The following is a 26559-nucleotide window of genomic DNA, read 5'->3' on the forward strand; positions in this document are numbered from 1 at the left end:
CCCACCCCTCCCCCACGCCCTTTTCCATCCGCCCCCGTAGTAGGAAAAGGAGAGGGAGGAGGGTAGGAAAGTGCTGTTCTGTGGAAAGGGGCGGAAGGAGGGGAAGGAAAAAAAAAAGAAAAAGGGAACAGAAACATGGCCGTCAGCTGTCTGGACGGTCGTACCCCGACCAGCTCCTAGGCGCCCCGCCGCCCGCACTGCCGGCCTCGGGTGAGAAGAAGCGCCAGCCTAACTCGCGCTCCCGGCCATTACCCCTTGCTGCCTGCGGCGCCCCTCGAGACCGAGCCCGTGAGACAGCGCAGGCGCAGATCGGGCCCTGGCGGCGGCGGCCGCGAGAGCAAGTCCCCCCGCCCGGCCCTGCCAAGAGCGTCCAGGCCGCGAAGCCGGCGCTTTCATGCCCCACGAAGGGGCTGTGTCCCGGTGGCGCTGAAGGAGGAGGGGGCGGCAGGTGAGGCTGCGGCCGGAGGCCTTTTGCAGAGGCTCCCCGCGCGCGCTCCTGCGGGCCCGCGCGCGTGCCGGGAGGGCACTGGGCAGGTAGCAGCAGCTCGGGGGTGGGGAGTTGCGAAGGCCGACCTGCGGGGGGTCGCCGAGGAGGCGGAGAGTGGCCAAGGCTGGCATTCCCGGCCTAGTTTCTCCGCGGTTTCCGGGGGCGGGGAGTTCCTGGAGCCTGCGGGGAGTGATGGGGCGAGGCTGTGCCAGGGAGGGCCTCCCCGCGCCGCCGCCCGGGCTTAGGAGAACCACTCGCGTGGAAGCGCGAGGAGTCGGGGCCCTAGGGAGTGCCGAGCGACTGCCGCCTGGCAGGGGCTGGGCGCGGGGGCGGGCGGGGAGCTAGGGCACCTCCAGAGGGGTCGCGGGACGCGGCGGGGGAGAACTGGGGGCACCGGCAGGTGTCGCAGGTGAATTGAGAGCATTTCCTCCTCTGTCTTACCTGGGCCGCTCCTTAGGACTTCTTTGTTGGGGACTTTTTGGGAAGGCAAGTTCCATTCAACGCGGAGTGACTAAACACGAAACCGGCGAATGAGCCCCTACTGCTGACCTTTGCAAAACTCTGTAAGTTTTTTGTGCTGAGGATGCTGTCGTTTTTTTCTTTTTTCTGCTTCATAGACCTTTTCGCGACCGAATACCGTGCCTCCTCAGAACAAATAATGAGTGACCCAGTTTTTAAATAGTACTCCCCCCCCATACACATTTTTGTGTTTGTTTCACACAGCAAAATTTAGGGCAGTTACTTGTGTCAATGTGAGAGAAAGGATAATTTCTAGTAATGAACCCTCAGCTATCTACGTGTTTTTGCCTCAGAGAGATTGTCGAGCCTTGTAGTTTGGAAATTGGCTGCTTACCGTAATTGTGAGCAAACCCGTGTAAAGGCGTTCTTCTCTTCTTGCCCCAGTTTACTGTAGAAGTAGGTATTCCCTTTTGGTCTCCCGCTTTAGAAGGTGAAAGGTATAGGAAGTATGGGGCGAATATTAGTGCTGACGCGCTAAGTTTTCAAATATTTGATATGAGGTGAGCATGTGTAGTAAGTAGCTATTTGAAATGCAGAGCAATTTTCTGTGTACACGTGATAAGAGCAAAATTAGTTTCAAAAGGAAAACATCCTTGAGCCTTAAAACCTGTTCTTTATCAATATAACCATGAAAAAACCCCACCTATATTTTGTTGTCTTGGTGGTATTGTAAAAAAGTTGGTAACTGCCTTCTTGGTGTGGGCCTGGAAATCGGAAATTAACTTGGATTTGTATTCGTGAGGAAGCCTGTCATTTAGGTTCTGACTGATTTCTCTAGTAACACACTCTCAATCCACACTTGCCCTTTGTATCTCCTGTGAACATTTTGGATTAAGGATCTGATATTTTGTGTTACTGATTTTAGTGAACTGATAATGTCATTTGAGTTTGACGGTAGTACCTCACTTAGTGTACTACAGTTTAGACTTGCTAATTTGCACAATAAGATATATACGATGTTAGAAATGTTGAAGTTGTATTTTGGAGTGTTTTACTCTTGAATAGTTGTAAATTAGTGCATCTTGTTTGAGATTTCAGCTGAAGAAATTGGCAGTAGAGTTGGTATGTGGAGACTGTTCTTAAAACGCAAATGTTTTAAATTACTACAAGTAACTGCAGTGGTGTGTAGGCTATCATAATTCATGGTGCCAGATTTGGAAGTTACTTGTTTAAGGTATTTTTTAAGAAGCATGGTAAGTATCTGCAATAAAAGCTAATACGTAAGGGATTTTGCATGACAAATAATAACCCAACAATGCACCTTATCTCGTTATGTATCTGCCTGTTAAGGACCAAAACTTTTTATTTTCATTGGAGTTTCTTGCCAAGACACATAGTGATTTCTTATTGGCTTTGCTGCTCAGTTTGAAAGTTAGCTTTCAGTCTTCTGCTTGCAACTTAAGTACAGGTTGTAAAGTAAAAAAGAAAGCTGCTGAGTCAGAGACAGGTTGTCTGATTTGGTCTTTCTGATTTGCAAAACAGAATTTCTATTCTAATTTGAATTTCCAATATAAAAAGTTTACTGAGACTTAGTAAGGGCAATAGACTGTCATAATAGTATGTAGCTTAAAATTTTACCTTCTTTGTGTTGGTGCAACGATTTGTACTTCTTTTATATTGTCAGTTTGGCAGACTTACAATAATGGGATGCCTTGTTGGAATTGGAGATCCCTTTATAAGAATTAAAACTTGGAGGAAGAGTTGTAAAGAGTACAGTGGTGTGAAACACTAGGTCTTTGGCATTATTTAAAATTTAGGATTTTTGTGGAGCAAAGTTAGGCAGTTATATTTTTTTCTACTTATGTTTATACATAGTACTTATATAAGTAAGTAGGAATAATAGAGCCAAATGTGGTATTTGAAAATATTTATATTGGAAAAGAGTATATCATGATTAAAGGAAATTCAGAGAAAAAATTTAATTATCTTAACGTTTACATTTTCTGTACTTTAATTCTATTATAATTGCATAATATATATCTTTCAATATTGTTTCTTTTTTGTATTTGTCTCAGGTGTGCAGCATAGTGGTTAGTATACTTGCATAATATATTAATTGGTGTAATATACTAGTTCTGTCTATACTTATTTATAATTCGGTTGTTAATGTGTTTATAATTGTCTTTTTAAACATAACATGTTTTTCCTGGTTCTGCATATTACTGTTACCTAATAGTTTTATAGTAGTTTTATTGCCACAGTTTATTTAGCCTTTTCATATTTTTGACATTTTAATGATTCAATTTTTTATACTCTTAAAATAATGCTATAATAAAATCACTTTGCTGACATGATGGTCTAAGCCAAATTACTTTCCTATCTTCAAAAAAGTTAAATTTTTTTGCTATAATATTCTTTTTACAAATTTTCAGTTACAGTTTACAGTCAGTCTTATTTTGCATTAACTTCAGGTGTATAGTATAGTGGCTAGATAATCATAGACTTTACAACATATTCCTCCCAATATTTCCAGGTTCCACCTGGCACCATATATAGTTATTACAATATTACTGATTATATCTCCTATGCTGTACTTTACATCCTGAGACTCTTTTGTAACTACCAATTTGTACTTTTTAATTCCTCACCTTTGTAAAAGTAAACATTTTTTGAATTACTTCCTTTGCAGTAGGTCATTAGGGATCCTATAATACAGCAGTATTTGAGAACTGAATTAAAGCAAGGCGAAAAAACTGTAGATGTGCATATTGTCTTGAATTCATTGAGTAGGAATCAAAGTGTAAATTCATAATTTTTCCTGTTACTGACTTGCTACAAGTTTCTGTGTCTATTAATTTTACTTTTACAATATAGTAAGTAATATTCTTATAAGAATTCTTAATTTTTATAGTAATATTGTGGGGCATGTGTTTCTAAGTACCTTATTTCAACCAAACCTTATATTTATAAATCTAGATTTATAATCTTTTGATTTATAGAAAAGTCATTTATAGGATTTTTGAAAATCTAAAATATTTTAAAGGATTCCTTGAATCTATTTTATGTATATTTATATTATATATCAAATATATTCTGTATATTTATATTATATATAAAATATATTCCATATATTTTATAGCTTTGTATTCATTTTGAAATATACCTAATTTTTTTGAGCAGTATAGTTCATTGTATATGTGCAGTTCATATATATACTGCTCACAAAAATTAAGGGATATTCCAAAATGAATATGAAGTGATAAAAAAAAGCATTTGATTTTTTTTTATTAAACAAGAACATCAGAAAAGCAAATGGCAAGTCAAAGAAAGTTGTTTGATTATGCAAATAAGATCCAAAACTGACTTATTTCATTGGTGAAAATGCACTAAACAAAAGGGTGAAAGGACTGGAGTGTCAGCATGTTCCCTGATCTTGAAAGTGCACATCCTGCAATTTCCCAGCCCTTGCAATGCCCCTGCAACACGATTTACCCGAATGCAAAGCCTTGAGAGCCATAAGACATCTTGAAGCTGGTCAAACACAGACTAACAGTGGCAACAGCGCTTGGAACATTCCAAAGCGTGATTAGCAGCAGATTGTGGAATCGCTTTCAAGAGACTGGCACAGTACGAAGAAGACAAGAGCAGGGTCCTCCATCTGCCACAACAGCAAGAGACGACCGATACCTGACCTTATTGGCAAGAAGGTACAGACGCAGCAATGCAACAGAGCTGTGGTGACAGTTTCTGGCTGCCACTAGATGACGGATGTGCACCCAGACCATACGAAATCGGCTCTATTGTGTTGGACTGCATGCCTGGTGACCAATGGTCTGCATTTCGTTATCTGCTGAACACTGTAGAACTGTAGAAGGTGGGCTGATGAGCATCGTCAATGGACCCATGATGAGTGGTCAGCTGTCCTCTTTCTCTGATGAGTCCTGGTTCAGTCTGCAGCCTGACAATCATTGTGTCCTGATCTGGCATGAATGAGAAACATGGGAGAATCCAGGTTTCTTGCGAGAAAGGGAATCCTTCAGTGGTGGTGGAATCATGGTGTGGGCTGGCATCAACATTGGTGGTATTATTGACCTCTACGTCATCAGAAACGGATCGCTGACTGCTGTCAGATATTGAGATGAGGTCCTGCACTCTGTAGTGGTACCCTATGCTGGAGCATTTGGAAACAACTTTCTTTTCATTAATGATAATGCAAGGCCCCACCGTGCGCATTCTCGTCAACAACATGCTTCAGGGGGCAGGAATCAAATGCATGGATTAGCCTTCATGTTCTCCGGACCTGAATCCCATTGCACATGCTTGGGATGCACTGGGAAGATGTCTGGCAAACTGTCCAATGCCTCCCACACACTTCTTGAGCTCGAAGTTGCCCTGGAGCAAGAATGGCAGAGGATTCCTCAAGAACTAACTGCTGGCACTCAAATCCTGTCTGTGTCCCATTGCTGTCAGTGTGTTTTGGCAGTCTTGGGTGACCATACACCCTATTGAACAGGCAATGTGTGGCACTCTTGTTCAATTTGACATGCTTCTGTTCACCCCCACCAATATATCACTTGCTACTCAATCACAATAATTGAGTTTGCATCTCATTTGCATAATTGAACAATTTTTTTTACTTGTTTGCTTCTCTAATGTTCTTGTGTAATAAAAAAATCAAATGCTTCTTTCCATCACTTCATATTAATTTTGAAATATCCCCTAATTTTTGTGAGCAGTGTGTGTGTGTGTGTGTGTGTGTGTGTATATATTTTTTTTTGTGAGAGAGGGGCGACAGACAGATGTAAGGGAGAGAGATGAGAAGAATCAGTTCTTCGTTGTGGCACCTTAGTTCATTGACTGCTCTCTCATATGTGCCTTGACTGAGGGGCGGGCTCTAGCTGAGCCAGTGACCCCTTGTTCAAGCCAGTGACCTTTGGGCTCAAGCCAGCGACCATGGGGTTGTGCCAATGACCCCATGCTCAAGCCGATGACCTCGGGGTTTTGAACCTGGGTCCTCTGAGTCCCAGGCCGACGCTCTATCCACTGCACCACCACCCGGTCAGGCTCATTTTTATATTTTAATGTAGGGATGCTTAAATACTAAAAGCATAAGAGTTACGAGTACCTTTAATTATGAAAAAATTATTAATAGGTACTGTGTTATCTGCTAGGGATAAAAAGATGAATAACATATAGTCTGAACATTAAAGTCTAGTATGATAAGCAGTTTATAAATATGCATCATAACTACAATAACAAATCTAGAAGAGAGCAAATGATGCTATGAGAAGAGAGAAATATCTAATTGTGTGGATTAGAGATAGTTTACATAGGAGACATTTGGTTTAAAATTAAAAGAATGATGTGAAAAGGCATAAAGTAATGAAAGAATGGTGGGTTTTATTTAAATGGAAGTAATTTATTGGTTAGGCACGGGTAGTTTTGGAGGGAAGTGAGGGGTAAACTATGTCATGAAGGGTCTTATGAGTCAAATAAGAAATTAAGACCATACATTGTGAGGAACAGGGAGCCATTCAATGATTTTAAGCTGTTAAAAAGCTTTGGCTCTATTGTGAAGGATGGATTGAGAGCAGCTTGCAGGCATCCAAGTGAGAATTGAGAACAGCAGAGGTAAGGATGGGCAAAAAAATGGATAGAATTGAGTACTATAATATAACACAAACATTTTTCTCTGGCTTGAAAGCTCTGTCTCTTTAGCTTTATTTTCTGCTTCCCTATTGCACATCTGTTACACCAGCCTATTTTCAGATTCTTTCCCTTAAAGCCCTTGCTTATGCTATTCCATTTACTTTTTCTGAGAAGCTTCTAATCATATTACCTGATTAGGGAGATCAGTTACTATCATAGCATTTTTTAATTTTATATTGTAAAACTTCCCCCTTCCTCCTTTTCTTTTTCCCACCCCTCACCCTCCTCTTACTAGTTTGGAAGTTATATGCGATCTGATTTCCTTTATATTTTTACTCAGTGTAGGTCTTTTTGGTCTCTTTTTCTATTCCATTCGTTTATATGTTTATCCTTATACCACCAATACTTTCTTGTCTTTATTACTATTACTTTATAGCAAGTCTTAGAATTAGGAACTGTTTGTCCTTCAACATTTTCTTTTTTCAAAATTGTTTTGATTATTTTAGATTTGTAGCATTTTCATATAAATTGTCAAATAAGCTTGTCAGTGTCTACAAAAAGCCTATGGGGGAATTGACATCTTAATATTGAATCTTCTGATATTTTAACATGGCATATCTCTTCATTTATTTTGGTCTTTTTTGTTTTTTCTGCAGTATTTTCATTTTATAGGTCCTGTACATATTTATTAATTTATCCCTAAGTATTTCATGTTTTTTGATACTCCTTTGTCAAGGATTATATACTGTATTTTTCACTCCATAAGACACACTTTTTTCCCCCAAAAGTGGAAGGGAAAATGCCCATGCATCTCATGGAGTGAAAAATACGGTATTTTATTAAATATTTTAACACACCATTTGGTTCAGGATATTTTCTTTCTTGTTTTCTTCCTTAGATATAGATATATAGATATATATACCTGTATATATATAATTTTTTGAGAGAAGCAGGAAGAGAGATGAGAAGTATCAACTCGTAGTTGCAGCACTTTAGTTGTTCATTGATTGCTTCTTATACATGCCTTGACCGGAGGGCTCCAGCTGAGCCAGTGACCCCCTTGTTCTAGCCAGCAACCTTGGGCTCAAGCCAGTAACCTTTGGGATCAAGCCAGTGACCATGGGATCATGTAGATCAGTGGTCCCCCACCTTTTTTGGGCCATGGACTGGTTTAATGTCAGAAAATATTTTCATGGACTGGCCTTTAGGGTGTGGGATGGATAAATGTATCATGTGACCGAGACAAGCATCAAGAGTGAGTCTTAGATGGATATAACAGAGGGAATCTGGTCATTTTTAAAAAATAAAACATCGTTCAGACTTAAATATAAATAAAACAGAAATAATGTAAGTTATTTATTCTTTCTCTGCGGACTGGTACCAAATGGCCCACGGACCGGTACCGGTCCACAGCCCGGGGTTTGGGGAACAATGATGTTAATGATCTCATGCTCAAGCTGGTGAGCCTGCACTCAAGTCAAATGAGCCTGTGTTCAATCTGGTGATCTTGTGGTTTCAAACCTGGGACCTCAGCATCACAGGTCAACACTCTATTTAAGGTGCCACCACTGGTCACCCGTATTTCCCCATGAATAAGACAATCGCATGTAAAAGATGCACCTTAATTTTGGGTCTGAAATTTGAAAAAAAAATTACACAAAGTTATTGGTCAAGTTTAATTCATCATAAAATTCATACAACTCATCATCACTGTCAAAAAAGCAGGAAATGCAAGTAAAAAAAAAAATCTAAAACCACTATATAAAGCACACCTAGTTTTTAGACCACAAATATTTCAGAAAAAGTTGTGTCTTATACATGGGAAATACGGTACTCAAATTATTTCAGCTTTGGCTATTGAGAGCTCTTTCATTTGGCTCCTATGCTCCTTTAATAGATACCTATCAATAGGGGTTTGTTTGTTACTAGCACTAAAAAGTGCTCCATCTCATTTTGTATATTTTCTGTCCCAGTTTTATAATCACTCATTTCTTCAAGAAGCCTTGGTTCCTTTTATTGAATAGTGTAAGAATCTGTGTGCTGATTTCTACTCTACTGGGTTGTAATTGCTTCTGGGCTTTCTCAACTGATTGAATAACGTAAAATACTTGTGTATATTGATTCATTATATACCTGCCCTCAAAGCTTTCTATTTGTAACATCTATATTTATATTAAGCTAAATATGAATTTATACTGAGTTTTCAACTTTAATCCATTACTACATGCGACATCCTGGTCTTATCTTCTTATTTGTAAATTCCTACTCTGACAGTGAGAAACCTAGATTCCACCATTCATTATCCATTGATGTAATTGTTTAATCCTAGTATCAGAATTGTTAACTCAAACTCCTGTGGGAAGCAATTTTATCAAGTAGAGTAGCCTCTTTATAGTTCCTTTTGATTTTAGTTTTACAGATTCCATTTTTTTTAAAAAAGATTTTATTCATTTTACAAGGAGTGGAAGAGTGAGAAGTAACTATTACTGTAAGTCATAATTGATTCACTTGCCTGTCATATGTGTCTTGACCAGGCAAGCCCAGGGTTTCTTTTCTTTTCTTTTCTTTTTTTTTTAATTTAATGTCTTTAAATTTTTTTTTTTTTTTTTGTATTTTTCTGAAGCTGGAAACAGGAGACAGGCAGTTAGACAGACTCCTGCATGCAACCGACCGGGATCCACCCGGCACGCCCACCAGGGGGCGATGCTCTGTCGTGACCAGAGCCACTCTAGCGCCTGGGACAGAGGGCAAGGAGCCATCCCCAGCGCCCGGGCCATCTTTTGCTCCAATGGAGCCTTGGTTGCGGGAGGGGAAGAGAGAGACAGAGAGGAAGGAGAGGGGGAGAGGTGGAGAAGCAGATGAGCGCCTCTCCCTGTGTGCCCTGGCCGGGAATCGAACCCGGACTTCCACACGCCAGGCTGATGCTCTACCACTGAGCCAACCGGCCAGGGCCAAGCCCAGGGTTTCAAACCAGCAACCTCAGCATTCGAGGTTGATGTTCTATCTGCTGCACCACCACAGGCCAGGCTCTACTCACTTCTAAAGTTACTTTGGTCAGCATCTTTTCCCTCCCACCACCTTCAGTGAGGTTGTTTCTTATATTTGTAATACAGTTAGTTATAGGTCTTTTGACGTACTCCACATTCCTTCACCCTGACCTGCCCAGTTTTTTTTTTTTAATTTTGCATGCATTAAAGCCCACTCTCTGTGCTATAAAGTTCTGTGAATTTTAACAAATACATACTGTCATGTATCCACCATTATAGTATCACACAGAGTAGTTTTATCTCTCTAAAAAACGTCCCTTGTATTTCAACTCTTCAACACTATGTGCTTCACTATAAAGCACTGGAAACCACTGATGTCTTTTTACTCTTTCTGTAGTTTTGCCTTTTCTACAATGTCATATAAATCATTTGGTATGTAGCCTTTTCTATTCTTTTTAAAGATTTTATTTATTCATTTTAGAGAGGCGAGAGAGAGAGAAAAAAAGAGAGAAGGGGAAGAGGAGCAGGAAACAACTCCTGTATTTGCCTGGAGCAGGCAAGCTCAGGGTTTCGAACCAGCAACCTCAGCGTTCCACGTGACGCTTTATCCACTGAGCCACTACAGGCCAGGCATAAATAGCCTTTTCAGATTGGCTTTTTTTCATTTTGTATTGTGCATTTAAGGTTCCTCCACATTTTTTCGTGGCTCATTTTTTTTTTTTTAATCACTGAATCATCTATTGTTTGGATGTATCACAATTTATTCATTCATCTATTGAAGAATGTCTTTCTGGCTTCCAGTTATTGGTGATTATGAATCAAACTGCTGTGAACATTGTGTGTAGGTTTTGCATGGACACGTGTTTATTAGTATTATTTTTTAATTTGCTGCATTATACATGTATTTTTTTTTACTGAATTTATCAGGATGAAATTGGTTAATAAAATTATATAGGTTTCATGTCTGACTGGTTGTGGTGCAGTGGATAAAGCGTCAACCTGGCATGCTGAGGTCCCAGGTTCGAAAGTCCCAGGTCGCCAGCTTGAGCATGGGGTTATTGATGTGCTCTCATGGTTGCTGTCTTGAGCCCAAAGGTCGCTGGCTTGAACCCAAGGTTGCTGGCTTGAGCAAGCGGTCACTGGCTTGGTTTGAGCCCCTTGTCAAGGCATGTATAAGAAGCACTCAATGAACAACTAAAATGAGGCAACTACAAGTTGATGCTTCTCATCTCCCCCCAAACCTAAAAATAATGTTTCTTATAAATAGCTCATCATTGTCTTATTTTTAATTCAGTCTAATTTGTTTTTAATAAGAATGTTCATACTAAAAATATATATTTTTTTTTTAATTTTTTTTTATTTATTCATTTTTAGAGAGGAGAGAGAGAGGGAGAGAGAGGAGAGAGAGGCAGAGAGAGAAGGGGGAAGGAGCTGGAAGCATCAACTCCCATATGTGCCTTGACCAGGCAAGCCCAGGGTTTTGAACCGGCAACCTCAGCATTTCCAGGTTGATGCTTTATCCACTGCGCCACCACAGGTCAGGCCATACTAAAAATATTTTTAATCAGCTTTATGGAGATATACTTGATACACCATAAAATTTAAAGGATACGATTTAGTGCTTCTTAGAATTCAGAGTTTTACAGTCATCAATATAACTTAATTTAGAGCATTTTCATAATTTCAGAAGGAAACCTTGTTTCCATTAGCAGTCTCTATCCAATTCCCCTTTCCCCCAGTCCAGTTCTAGGCAACCACTAATCTATTTTCTGTCTCTACGGATTTACCTATTCTGGACATTTTGTATAAATGAAATTATACAGTATGTTCTCTTTTGTGACTGGCTTCTTTCATTTACAATAGTGCTTTTGAAGTTTATTTATATTGTATGTATTAGCACTTAATTTATTTTTAAAAATTGTGGCAAAATTTATATAATGTAAAATTCACCACTTTAACAACTTGAAATGTACAATTCAGTGACATTTAGTACAGTCACAGTGTTATGCAACTATTACCACTAGCTAGTTCCAGAATGTTTTTATCACTCCAAAAGAAAACCCCTTTCTCTTTAAGCAGATACTCTTTATTCCCTCCCCAGTCCCTAGCAACTACTAGTCTGCTTGCTTGCTTTCTCTTTCTTTCTTTTTTCTCCCTCTTCCCACTTTCCCCCTCACCCTTCTTCCACCCTTCCCCCTCCCTCTTCCACTCTTCCCCCTCCCTCCTCCCCCCTAATTTCCCCTCCTCCCCCTTCCTGCCCCCTCCTCCTTCTCTCCTCCACCTTCTTCCCTCCCCCCTCCTTCCCCTTTCCTCTAAACTTACTTTTCCTCAGGCATTGTCATCTCAGTATATGGCAGCTCCATTCCCCCACTTAGGCTGCAAACTGGACACCATTCTTCCTTTGTCTTTTTCTCTTCATACTTCCAATCCATCAGCAGCAATTTTACTTTTAAACTATATCCCAAATCTTGCTATATCTTATTACTCCACTTCTTTATCTTAATATAAGCCATTATTATCTCTGCTGGACTATAGCATTGCCTTCAAACTGCTTTCCCTGCTTCTGCGCTCCCCACCATAGTCTGTTTATAGCAGTGTATGATCTTTTTGAAACACATTTATAATGTATCACTCTCAGCTGTAGACCACTGGTAGTTTCCCATCACACCTAGCATAAAACCCCAAAACGTTATCTTAGCGTAAAACAGAGGTCCCCAAACTACGGCCCGCTGGCCACATGCGGCCCCCTGAGGCCATTTATCCGGCCCCCGCCGCACTTCTGGAAGGGGCACCTCTTTCATTGGTGGTCAGTGAGAGGAGCACATTGACCATCTCATTAGCCAAAAGCAGGTCCATAGTTCCCATTGAAATACTGATCAGTTTGTTGATTTAAATTTACTTGTTCTTTATTTTAAATATTGTATTTGTTCCTGTTTTTTTTTTTTTTTTTTTTTTTTTTTTTTTTTTTTTACTTTAAAATAAGATATGTGCAGTATGCATAGGGATTTGTTCATAGGTTTTTCTGTAGTCCGGCCCTCCAACGGTCTGAGGGACAGTGAACTGGCCCCCTGTGTAAAAAGTTTGGGGACCCCTGGCGTAAAAGGTTCTTTATGATATCCTCCTTCTCTGACCTCATCTTCCAATATTCCCCTACAAGCCAGAACCATGGCCTTCTTGCTATTCCTCAAAGGTCAAATTATTTACTTGCTTTAAAGCTTTTATTTTTTATTTTCTTCCTGCTTGAAATGGTCTCTGTCATCTGGTTTACTCTTTATCACTTAGATCTCTGCTCAAATCTTCCTTCTTCAAAGAGGTCTTAACTGATTGCACCATAAAAATGAGCCCTTCTGTTATCACTTTACCTTTCTTTTATTTTTCTTGCTAGCACTTATGTTTTCTAAAATTATTTACAAGTCTATTTGGTATTTTCATTGCTTTCATTCCCAGCATTTAAAATAATGAGGCTCCGTCACAGGTTATTGATACAACAGCAATGATTGTTCAGCAAACATAAGAGCTACTTCCTTTTAGCCACAAAACTGTCCAATACATATGAATAATCCTGACAAGCAATGTGCAGCATCTTAGTGAAGAAAATTATGATGAAACTTTATAAAGGCTTTTTTTTTAAGGCCTGAATAAAATGGAGAACCATACCATGCTGCTGGCTGGAGAACTTAATGTTGTGAAGATGCCTGTTCTCCTTCAATAATCTGTGTTTTAGAGCAGTTCCAAACAAAGATCTCAACTTGATTTCCCCCCTCTGAAATTTGATGACCTTGAAAAGTATTAAAAAAAGGGTGACAAAGGGAGTTTATCAGATCAAAAAACTTACAGAACTATTATAATTAACTGCGGAGGTGGTACTAGCTTGGATATTGGCTAATGAAACAAAATATAGATTAGATTTTATAGGATTATATAGGATTTTAATATATGATAAAGGTGAGAGAAGATTTATTCAGTAAGTTAACCTTTGCATCATAAGTAGATGACATGTTATAAACTTATTTTGTAGAGCATTTGTAAAACAGTGATGCCCATTAGGTGTATTTGATTTGAGGTATGTTGGGCTCTTTACTCTTACAGTTAGGGATCTAATTAACTATCCCCTTAGGTCACCTTCTGTTTTATAAAATATTTTCTTCATTCTTTTTTTTTTTCCAAGCGTGCGGGGGGGGGGGGGAGGTGAGAGAGAGGGAGAGAGAGAGTGGGGGGGCAGAGAGAGAAAGACAGGAAGGGAGAGAGATGAAAAGCATCAACTTGTAGTTGTGGCACCTTGTTTGTTCATTAATTGCTTCTCATATTTGCCTTGACCCAGGGGCTCTAGCCAAGCCAGCGATCCTTTGCTCAAGCCAGCAACCTTTGGCCTTAAGCCAGCAACCATGGGATCATTTTCGATGATCCTATGCTCAAACCAGCTATTCTGTGCTCATGCTGGTGAGTCTGTGCTCAAGCTGGCAACCTCGGGGTTTTGAACCTGGAACCTCATCATCCCAAGTGGACACCCTATCCACTGTGCCATCACTGGTCAGACTTTCTGTCATTCTTTGACAGCTTAATTTGTTTTTTTTTTAATTTTTTAATTGAATTTATTTAAGTGACATTGAGTAACAAAATAATACAGGTTTCAGGTGTACAATTCTATAATGCACCTTCTGTAGACTATAGTGTGTGTTCACTGCCCCCAGTCAAGTCTCCTTCCATCACCATTTACCCCCTTTACCCTCTTCTACCTCCCCACCTCCCTGTCCCTCTTGTAATCCCATACTGCTGTGTTTTTGAGGGATTTTTTTTAGCTTAATCCCTTCAGTTTTTTCACCCATTCCCTAACCCCTGTCCCCTCTGACAGCTATCAATCTGTTCTCTGACAGCTTAATTTTTTGAATCTGACAGTGTGTTTACGTCTCTTGTTTTTAATTTATTACTACTTTCCACTATGTGTTTAGTACTCAAACTTAATAGAATTTCTTATAAACCAACAATAGTAGACTGTGAATGAGAGACTGAAATCCATAAGGTGTGTTTTCCTGCTTTGTGATACCTATTTTAGTTCTTCTTGGCTGGATCTTGGTTGTATATGAATTGGTGAGGTTGCCAGGTAGCTGAATTGCAGAAATTTATGAGGTGTTACTTTACCCTGGTCAATTGGGAATATGAAGATTAGCAGTTATTCTTTCCTTCCTACTTCTTGAGTCCAAACCAATGTCATTCCTCTTTATATTTTCCTACTTTTCTCACCCTCCATTTTCTCCTGTACTTTTGATGAAATCTAAAAGGACAGAATTCCTTGTTTTTTTTTAAAAAAACAAAACTTTTTATTTAGAAAATATCAGACTTTCAGAAAAGTTGTGAGAATATTGTAATAAGCTTCTAATATACCCTTTCCTTAGATTTACTGATGAACATTTTGACACATTAGCTCTCTATTCATGTTATTATTTTGTTTAAATCATTTGAGAATAAGTTCAGCATGTATTTCTGAAGAAAAGAGACATTCATGTATACAATAATCACATTAGGAAACTTGCAAAATTATCTGGTATATAATCTAAATTAAAAATTTTCCAATACTATACATTACAGCATTATTTTGTTATTCTATTTTCTGATTCATTCTAGTATCACTAATTATAATTAGTTGTCAATTACTTGGTAGATTATTTGGAATTTCTGCGTAGATAGTCCTGTCAGCGAATAAGGACAGTTTTACTTTGCTGTTTTCTAGTTTCTTAAGATTGAAGCTTAGATTATTAATTAAGACCTTGCTTTTTTCTCCCAATAAGTGGTTAATGCTATATATATATTTCCCTGGAAGTACTGCTTTAATTGCATTCCATAGATTTTTATATGTTTGCAATTCACAATATTTTGTAATTTTCTTAAACTTCCTCTTGAACCATAGATTATTTAGAAATGTGTTTAAGGCCCTGGCTGGTTGGTTTAGCAGTAGAGCGTTGACCCGGTGTGTGGAAGTCCTGGGTTCAACTCCTGGCCAGGGCACGCGGGAGAAATGAGCATCTGCTTCTCCACTGCCCCTCCCTTTCTCTCTCTTTCTTTCCCTCCTTCTCCCACAGCCATGACTCGAATGGTTTGAGAAAGTTGGCCCTGGGCAATGAGGATAGCTCCATAGCCTTTCTTCAGGTGCTAAAATGGCACCGTTGCAGAACAATGGAGCAGCATCCTAGATGGGCAGAGCATCGCCTGGTAGGGGCTTGCTGGGTGGATTTCAATTAGGTGCATGTGGAAATCTGACTCTCTGCCTCACCACCTCTCACTTAATTAAAAGAAAAAAACCCAAAAGAAGTGTGTTAAATTTCTATGTGTTTAGAGCTATTTCTTATGATCTCAGTGCTGTCATATTTCTTTTTTCTTTTTGATTCTCAGATTTAATCTTTGATCTACAATAGTACCTTGGACTTTCTTTTTTATGGTATTTGACTTTTTAAAGAATTCTACCCTTTAGTTTGAGTTTGGCTACCTAATCCCTCATGATTAAATCAAGGCTATGCATTTTTGTTAGGGGTATTCCATAACTAATGTGGTGTCCGTCTTAGTGCATCACATCAGAAGGTATATAATAGGCCCTGGCCGGTGGCTCAGCGGTAGAGCGGCGGCCTGGCATGTGGGGGACCCGGGTTCGATTCCCGGCCAGGGCACATAGGAGAAGCGCCCATTTGCTTCTCCACCCCCACCCCCTCCTTCCTCTCTGTCTCTCTCTTCCCCTCCCGCAGCCAAGGCTCCATTGGAGCAGGGATGGCCCGGGCGCTGGGGATGGCTCCTTGGCCTCTGCCCCAGGTGCTAGAGTGGCTCTGGTCGCGGCAGAGCGAGGCCCCAGAGGGGCAGAGCATCGCCCCCTGATGGGCAGAGCGTCGCCCCTGATGGGCGTGCCGGGTGGATCCCGGTCGGGCGCATGCAGGAGTCTGTCTCTCCCCGTTTCCAGCTTCAGAAAAATACAAAAAAAAAAAAAAAAAAAGGTATGTAATATCAGTTTGACCATTGTTAGTGGTGTTAACATTGATTATTTGATTGAAGTTTTGGCCATCATATTTCTTTAGTGATATACTTTATTTCTTTGTAATTATTGGTATCTCTGGGGGAAGAGTCTGAGATTGTATAAGTGTCCTGTTTCCAACAGCCTTCTACTCAGTGATTTTAACATCTCTTGATAATTTTTTCTTGAATCTGAATACTATAATGAGGGTAATATGATTTGGGTCATTCCTTCTATGTTTATTAGTTGACATTCTGTTTTGAAGAGCATTCCTTTCTTCTTCCCGCCCCTTCTTTGCTTATTTTATAATGTCAGTGTGCATACAAGGCTTAAGAAAAAAATCAAAGTGGCTCTGGCCAGATAGCTCATTTGGTTAGAGCATTGTCTTCATATGCAAAAGTTGTGAGTTCTATCCCTGGTTGGGGCACATACAGGAATAAATCCATGTTTCTGTCTCGCTCTCTCTCTAAAATCAATCAGTCAATTTAAAAAGTCAATGTGTTATATTCTCCATTACTGTCATTCATTTTGATGCTGAAATTGTTTACAGTTTGGTCAGTTTGAGATTCTTCAAGCTAGTTTTTGTGTCCTTTTGATAGGGACCCCATTAATCTTTGAGCAGTGGTAATTTGTGTTTTCTCTATTGCATAAGATGTTCTAAGTGTAACTTATACTTTTCTTGCCAAGCCTCGGAATTGTCCATTTCTTCAAGGAGCTTTAATATCCTTTGGTGGAGAATGGTTTTAAGAAACAACAGGTGCCTGACCTGTGGTGGTGCAGTGGATAAAGTGTTGACCTGGAATGCTGAGTTTGTGGGTTCGAAATCCTGGACTTACCTGGTTAAGGCACATATGAAAAACAACTTCTAGAGATGATACTTTCCACTCCTCCCCTCCCCTCTTCTCCTCTCTAAAAAATCAATTTAAAAAAATGTAGGTGCTGTGGATGTTTATTGTTTGTGGGACGACACTGCTTCTGAATTTTAGCAGAGAGGAGGAGGAGATAAACACGCATACATTTTTAACAGATTTATTGAGATATAATTCATATACAGTGGTACCTTGAGATACGAGTTTAATTTGTTCTGAATCCGAGCTCGTAAGTCAGTCAACTCGTATATCAAACAAATCTCTCCCATTTAAAATAACTGAAATAGTGACGTCACGGAAATGGCGCCGTGAGCAGCGCATCCGACAGCTCTCCCCTAAATCACAACAAATTTATCAACTAGAAACAGAAAAATTTATCCTCGGAGCATTCCGGAGTTCCACACAAACCGATAGCGAAAGGACTGTTATCACTTGAATCTGAGAGATGAGGGTGTGGAGGAATCTACCGCAGGGACGTTCATTCAAGCCGCAAGGAAGTGCGCCTGTGGTGAGTCAGCCCACATTTGGGAGCCGGGAGCTGCCGCGAGCCGCCGCGAGCAGCCGCGCGTGCGCCCGGTCCGGTTGGGCACCGCTAACGTTCCCAGCGGCCCGCACACAGCGAGTGAGTGTCGCCAGCCACCGGTGCCCGGAGCACCCCATTCGCGCGCGTGCCCTGGGCATTCCACGCGCCCAGAGCGCCCTACTGGCCCGCACACCCAGGGTCCTCCATTATCTTGCGCCTGGTGCGATCCAGCCGCCAGCGGCAGGGCGAGAGGGAGAGGCTTGGGAGATTCTCTCCGTGGGCGGGGCACCTCACCCAGCCATTCAAGCTAACAATCAAGCGTTGGGGGAGGGGCGCGCGCAGGCAGCCTAAAATACCTTCGGAAGCACAGCTGCGACCCAATCACTGAAATTAGCTTAACCCATGAAATCTGCGCACCCTCGGTTCTAATTGATAAGATCTCTCTCAGTTCAGCGATCCAAGACAAGAAGCGTGATATTTTTTAGTGCCTCTCGCTAAAGGGGCGGGGGCAACTTCTGATTGATAGAGCCTCCATATTCAGGGATAAACGCTAACAAGAAGGACTTGGCAGATAATAAGATCTATACTACACTAGTCGCAAGCAGAGACTAGTACCTCTTCTTCCCTGCAAAAACAGGCTACAAAGTGTGGAAAGCCTGGGTTGAGAGGTCCAACTAAATGATAGGCGCTGAACAGTCACCTTGACAACAATTGACTCCCACCCCCGCCTGATTACACTGGAGGCCCTGACTCTCAGAGCCTTTCCCAAAGCCTTGCACTGAGTGGGGATAGAGTGGGGATTTCCCAGCTCTTTGAGCCTCTTACTCCCCAGGCAGAAGCAGTTGCAGCCTTATAGCTGGATCACCAGGCTGCTAATTCAGAAAGGGGGGACTAGGAGAGAGAATCCAGGAAAGCAAACTCTCTCATCGTTGGACCCTGCAAACGCCAACAAACCTTGAATACCAGCAAGACTAAAGCCAATTATATGACATTGCCATAGAATCCCATCAACTGCAATCCCTACCTAAGTGTGACACAGGGGCAGAGCCTGGGGTACAGAGTCACCAACCAGGAAGAGGGAGAGAAAAGAAAAAGGAAGAAGTTAACCTCTCAAAATCAAGAAAAATCCACAGACTTTACAACTTGATCCACTAATTTTTTGTTGTTGTTGTTTGTTTCTTCTATCTTATTGCCTTTATTTCCTCCACATCGGTCCTTCTATTCTCTGCCCATCTTATGCTTCCCCTTTCTTGAACTACACTACCCATGAGTGTTGCATTTTATTTCTCTTCTTCATCCTCACCCTCCTTTAAGGTTATACTCCAAAACACTTAACTCTCACTCTCTCCTCCTTTTTTTTTTTTTTTTGTCTTGCTTTATTGTGTTTTTTTCTCTTCCTATTTTATTTCTTCCTTCGTTTTTCTCTTTTTCTTATTTTTTCCTTTCTATTTGTTTTTTCTTTTCTCATTTTACTTTCCTCCCATATAATCCTCAATCACGAACAAATTAGTTAATTTGGGACTCAAGGCTTTTTTTTGGCTTTATTTCTCTTTTTTGCTTTTGTTTTTATTTTTTTTCTTGTTTGTTTATTTTTGTGGCATTTTGGGTCCTCCCAACTCAAGGTCTCCATTGTATTTAATCTTTGCTCCACTTAATACAACAGATTTTTACTTATTATTTTTATTTTTCTCTTCTTTATTATAATTTTTTGTTCCTTTTTTCTGGTTCCCTCTTATCCCTCTCATTATTTCTCTTAGTTGACCATCACTTACAAGCAAATCATCTTATGCTTGTCTAAGATTTTCTTCCTTTTTTTTTTTCTTTTTTTTTTTTGCATTTAGTAGGGCCCTACTCCCTTTTATTGCCCCTTGAACTCTTCACCCCAAATCAGGCCCTCCATTATAAGCACGATATTTCCCTGAGGAGGGAAGAGGAGGGAAAGAGAAGAAAGAAAAAAGGGGGAAATAATAAATTATTACTGTTTTTTTTGTGGGGTGTTTTACCTTTTTTTTTCTTTCTTTCTTTTTTTTTTTTTTAATTTTAATTTTAATTTTTTTTACTTTTTACTCATTATTAATTCTAATTAGTGCTATCAACAAGACCACCCTCAGATGCCGATAAGAAAGAGGAAATCGAATATTATGGATACAAAAGAAAGAGAGGTAACACAAATAGATGTGGAAAAATCTATGGAGAAAAGACTTAACATATTGGAAGCCTTGGAGCTAAATGACAGAGAATTTAAAATAGAAATCTTAAAAATACTCAGAGATATACAAGAAAACACAGAAAGGCAATATAGGGAGATCAGAAAACAACTCAATGAACACAAAGAATATATTACCAAGGAAATTGAAACTAAAAACAAATCAAACAGAAATGAAAAACTCAATTCACAAGCTGAAAAACGAGGTAACAAGCTTAGCTAACAGAACACCCCAGATTGAAGATAGGATTAGTGAAATAGAAGACAAACAACTTGAGGCACAACAGAGAGAAGAAGAATGAGACTCAAAAATAATAAAAAACGAGAAAACCCTACAGGAATTGTCTGACTCCATCAGAAAGAATAACATAAGAATAATAGGTATATCAGAGGGAGAAGAGAAAGAAAATGGAATGGAGAATATACTCAAACAAATAATAGACGAGAACTTCCCAAGCCTGTGGAAAGAACTAAAGCCTCAAATTCAAGAAGCAAACAGAACACCGAGTTTTCTTAACCCCAACAAACCCGCTCCAAGGCACATCATAATAAAGATGACACAAACCAATGACAAAGAAAAAATTCTCAAGGCAGCCAGGGAAAAGAAGAGTACAACATATAAAGGAAGGCCTATTAGATTATCATCAGATTTCTCAGCAGAAACTCTACAAGCTAGAAGAGAGTGGACCCCAATATTTAAAGCCCTGAAAGAGAGGAACTTTCAGCCAAGAATACTATACCCATCAAAGCTATCCTTCAAGTATGAAGGAGATATAAAAACATTCACAAATACAGAAAAGATGAGAGAATTTATCAACAGAAAGCCCCCACTCCAGGAAATACTAAAGGGGGTTTTCCAACCAGATTCAAAGAACAAAAGAAAACAACACCACAAGTAACAGCTCCACCAAGAACACAATAAAACCAAACTTAAACTGTGACAACAAAGGAAAAAAAGGGGGGAGAGGATGGAGATTAACAGTAGCAAAGGACGATGAAGTGCAGAAATACTTATAAGATAGGGTACTACAATGAATATGGTAGGTACCCTTTTCATTACTTAATGGTAACCACCCTTGAAAAAACCACCACAAAAACACTTGACTTAAAAAAGGTAGCAACAGAGGAAAGAAGTATGGAACAAAAACAAACAAAAACAAATGATAGAAAAACAAAAGAGAAGAATCAAACTAGATACAAAACTAACAGAAAGCAATTTATAAAATGTCAGTAGGGAACCCACAAGTGTCAATAATTACACTAAATGTAAATGGATTAAACTTACCAATAAAAAGACACAGAGTAGCAGAATGGATTAAAAAAGAAAATCCAACTATATGCTGCCTACAAGAAACACATCTAAGCAACAAGGATAAAAACAAATTCAAAGTGAAAGGCTGGAAAACAATACTCCAAGCAAACAACACCCAAAAAAAGGCAGGTGTAGCAATTCTCATATCTAATAATGCTGACTACAAGACAGAAAAAGTACTCAGAGACAAAAATGGTCATTTCATAATGATTAAGGGGAAGTTGAATCAAGAAGACATAACAATCCTTAATATATATGCACCAAACCAAGGAGCACCAAAATATATAAGACAGCTACTTATTGACCTTAAAACAAAAACTAACAAAAATACAATCATACTTGGAGACCTCAATACACCGCTGACGGCTCTAGATCGGTCATCCAAACAGAGAATCAACAAAGACATAGTGGCCTTAAACAAAATACTAGAACACCTGGATATGATAGACATCTACAGGACACTTCATCCCAAAGCGACAGAGTATACATTTTTCTCTAGTGTACATGGAACATTCTCAAGAATTGACCATATGTTGGGCCACAAAGACAATATCAGCAAATTTAGAAAAATTGAAATTGTACCAAGCATATTTTCTGATCATAAAGCCTTGAAACTAGAATTCAACTGCAAAAAAGAGGGGGAAAAACCCACAAAAATGTGGAAACTAAACAACATACTTCTAAAAAATGAATGGGTCAAAGAAGAAATAAGCGCAGAGATCAAAAGATATATACAGACAAATGAAAATGAAAATACGACATATCAGAATCTCTGGGATGCAGCAAAAGCAGTAATAAGAGGAAAGCTCATATCACTTCAGGCCTATATGAACAAACAAGAGAGAGCCGAAGTAAACCACTTAACTTCCCACCTTAAGGAACTAGAAAAAGAAGAACAAAGACAACCCAAAACCAGCCGAAGAAAGGAGATAATAAAAATCAGAGCAGAAATAAATGAAATAGAGAACAGAAAAACTATAGAAAAAATCAATAAAACAAGGAGCTAGTTCTTTGAAAAGATCAACAAAATTGACAAACCCTTGGCAAGACTCACCAAGGAAAAAAGGCACAGGACTCAAATAAATAAAATCCAAAATGAAAGAGGAGAGATCACCACAGACATCATAGATATACAAAGAATTATTGTAGAATACTATGAAAAATTATATGCCACCAAATACAATAATCTAGAAGAAATGGATAAATTCCTAGAACAATACAACCTTCCTAGACTGAGTCATGAAGAAGCAGAAAGCCTAAACAGACCAATCAGCAGGGAGGAAATAGAAAAAACTATTAAAAACCTCCCTAAAAATAAAAGTCCAGGCCCAGACGGTTATACTAATGAATTCTATCAAACATTCAAAGAAGACTTGGTTCCTATTCTACTCAAAGTCTTCCAAAAAATTGAAGAAGAAGCAGTACTTCCAAACACATTCTATGAGGCCAACATAACCCTCATATCAAAACCTGGCAAGGATGGCACAAAGAAAGAAAACTACAGACCAATATCTCTAATGAATACAGATGCTAAAATACTAAACAAAATACTGGCAAACCGAATACAACAACATATTAAAAAAATAATACATCATGATCAAGTGGGATTCATCCCAGAATCTCAAGGATGGTTCAACATACGCAAAACAGTTAACGTAATACACCATATCAACAAAACAAAGAACAAAAACCACATGATCTTATCAATAGATGCAGAAAAGGCTTTTGATAAAATACAACACAATTTTATGTTTAAGACTCTCAACAAAATGGGTATAGAAGGAAAATATCTCAACATGATAAAGGCCATATATGATAAACCATCAGCCAACATCCTATTAAATGGCATAAAACTGAGGACTTTCTACCTTAAATCAGGAACAAGACAGGGTTGTCCACTCTCTCCACTCTTATTTAACGTGGTGCTAGAAGTTCTGGCCAGAGCAATCAGACAAGACAAAGAAATAAAAGGCATCCATATAGGAAAAGAAGAAGTAAAGGTATCACTTTTTGCTGATGATATGATCCTATACATCGAAAACCCGGACTCCACAAAAAGATTATTAGAAACAATAAACCAATACAGTAAGGTCGCAGGATACAAAATTAACATACAAAAGTCCATAGCCTTTCTATATGCCAACAATGAAATATTAGAAAACGAACTCAAAAAAATAATCCCCTTCATGATTGCAACAAAAAAAATAAAATACCTAGGAATAAACATAACAACGAACGTAAAGGACTTATATAATGAAAATTACAAAGCATTGTTAAGGGAAATAGAAAAATATACAATGAGATGGAAAAATATTCCTTGTTCTTGGATAGGAAGAATAAATATAATCAAAATGGCCATATTACCCAAAGCAATATACAAATTTAATGCAATTCCCATCAAAATCCCTATGAGATTTTTTAAAGAAATGGAACAAAAAATCATCAGATTTATATGGAACTATAAAAAACCCCGAATAGCCAAAACAATCCTAAGGAAAAAGAATGAAGCTGGGGGCATTACAATACCTGACTTTATAGGGCCACGATAATCAAAACAGTATGGTATTGGCAGAAAAATAGACACTCAGACCAATGGAACAGAATAGAAAGCCCAGAAATAAAACCACATATATATGGTCAAATAATCTTTGATAAAGGGGCCAACAACACACAATGGAGAAAAGAAAGCCTCTTCAACAAATGGTGTTGGGAAAACTGGAAAGCCACATGCAAAAGAATGAAACTTGACTACAGCCTGTCCCCATGTACTAAAATTAATTCAAAATGGATCAAAGATCTAAATATAAGACCTGAAACAATAAAGTACATAGAAGAAGACATAGGTACTAAAATCATGGACCTGGGCTTTAAAGAACATTTTATGAACTTGACTCCAGTGGCAAGAGAAGTGAAGGCAAAGATAAATGAATGGGACTACATCAAAATAAAAAGTTTTTGCTCAGCAAGAGAAACTGATATAACAATAAACAGACAGCCAACTAAATGGGAAATGATATTTTCAAACAACAGCTCTGATAAGGGCCTAATATCCAAAATTTACAAAGAACTCATAAAACTCAACAACAAACAAACAAACAATCCAATAAAAAAATGGGAAGAGGACATGAACAGACACTTCTCCCAGGAAGAGATACAAATGGCCAACAGATATATGAAAAGATGCTCAGCTTCATTAGTTATTAGAGAAATGCAAATCAAAACTACAATGAGATACCACCTCACTCCTGTTAGATTAGCTATTATCAACAAGACGGGTAATAGCAAATGTTGGATAGGCTGTGGAGAAAAAGGAACCCTCATTCACTGTTGGTGGGACTGTAAAGTAGTACAACCATTATGGAGGAAAGTATGGTGGTTCCTCAAAAAACTGCAAATAGAACTACCTTATGACCCAGCAATCCCTCTACTGGGTATATACCCCAAAACCTCAGAAACATTGATACGTGAAGACACATGTAGCCCCATGTTCATTGCAGCACTGTTCACAGTGGCCAAGACATGGAAACAACCAAAAAGCCCTTCAATAGAAGACTGGATAAAGAAGATGTGGCACATATACACTATGGAATACTACTCAGCCATAAGAAATGATGACATCAGATCATTTACAGCAAAATGGTGGGATCTTGATAACATTATAAGGAGTGAAATAAGCAAATCAGAAAAAAACAAGAACTACATGATTCCATACATTGGTGGAACATAAAAATGAGACTAAGAGACATGGACAAGAGTGTGGTGGTTACCAAGGGTGTGGGGAGGGAGGACATGAGAGGAAGGGAGGGAGAGAGTTAGGGGGAGGGGGAGGGGCACAGAGAACTAGATAGAGGGTGGCGGAGGACAATCTGACTTTGGGCGAGGGGTTTGCAACATAATTTAATGACAAAATAACCTAGACATGTTTTCTTTGAATATATGTACCCTGATTTATTAATGTCATCCCATTACCATTAATAAAAATTTATTATAAAAAATAAAATAAAAAATAAATAAAATAACTGAAATAGATTTAATCCGTTCCAGCCCTGTGAAACATCCCCAGACCATCCTAAATTATGAAAAAAGACATGTTTTTAATTAAGAAACACACATGTATACTTTACCAATGCATAATAAAATATATGAAATAAAAGAAAAAAGTGTTACTTAGTACTGTATTCTTACCTTGGAGACAGACGAGTATGGCTAATGGAGGTGAATGGCAGAGGAGGAGGGAGGGAGGAAGGACGGGATGCAGGCATTGTAGACATGTAAACTAAAACTGCACTTTTTTAACACTGAATGTAAACTAAACTGCATTTTTTTTACTTTAAACAAAACTAAAATTGCACTTTCTTTACTTAAAAATGAAACCGCAAAAAACTTAATTGTAAAAAAATGCACTTTCTTAACTTTAAACTTAACCTAAGCTTAACATTACATATTTTTCATTTAATCGCCACCTATTTTTGCCTTTCTGGCTGCACTTTTGGCACTTTCACTTGCAGGACTTTTGAATAAAAATCTATGCAAAGAGGTTTGCTTTTGCCTGCCTTTTAAAATGTTATGGAAATGTGACAAACAGGTGTCTTTAAAAAGTGCTGACACCCGACCAGTTGAAACTTTTTCTGGGTGTTTCTTTTTAGTGAAACTTGAAAACTTCTCCCACATTGCCAGCATGTCTTTAATTTCACTTGTAGAAATCACTTCCTCCAACTCTACCTCCTCCTCACTACTAACCTCTTGCAGAAAGCTCTGTATGTTGCATCTTCTGTAGCTCCTTCAACTCCTCAGTTGAGAGTTCCTCCTCATGTTCCTCGACAAGCTCGTTTACATCACCCTCATATACCTCCAGACCCATCGACTTTCCGAGGGACACAGTCTCCTCCAACGCTTCTACCTCAGTCTCGGTCTCTGGTTCGAATCCTTCGAAGTCTATCTGCAACAACATCAGGCCATAACTTTTTCCATGCCAAGTTCAAGGTTCTTCTTGTAACCTCTTGCCATGCCAAGTCAATAATCCATAAACATATCACGATGTTGTAGTGATCTTTCCAAAACTCTTGAAGGGTT

General features: G+C 39.0%; 1 protein-coding gene across 5 annotated transcripts in view; it reads left to right on the forward strand.

Moving 5' to 3' along the window:
- Positions 1 to 80: 80 nt before the first annotated feature.
- DENND4C (DENN domain containing 4C) overlaps positions 81 to 26559 on the forward strand; it is a 156553-nt gene continuing 130074 nt past the window's right edge. For 2 of the 5 annotated variants that reach the window (XM_066257335.1, XM_066257336.1), the window contains exon 1: positions 317 to 448. The gene's annotated coding sequence lies outside the window, so the exon portion shown is untranslated. Of the gene's footprint in view, positions 449 to 944; positions 1051 to 26559 lie in introns of all 5 variants that reach the window. The other 3 variants (XM_066257332.1, XM_066257333.1, XM_066257337.1) reach the window with 3 other exon arrangements.

Source organism: Saccopteryx bilineata, chromosome 2 (genome assembly GCF_036850765.1).
Source record: "Saccopteryx bilineata isolate mSacBil1 chromosome 2, mSacBil1_pri_phased_curated, whole genome shotgun sequence".
Taxonomy (NCBI): Eukaryota; Metazoa; Chordata; class Mammalia; order Chiroptera; family Emballonuridae; genus Saccopteryx; species Saccopteryx bilineata.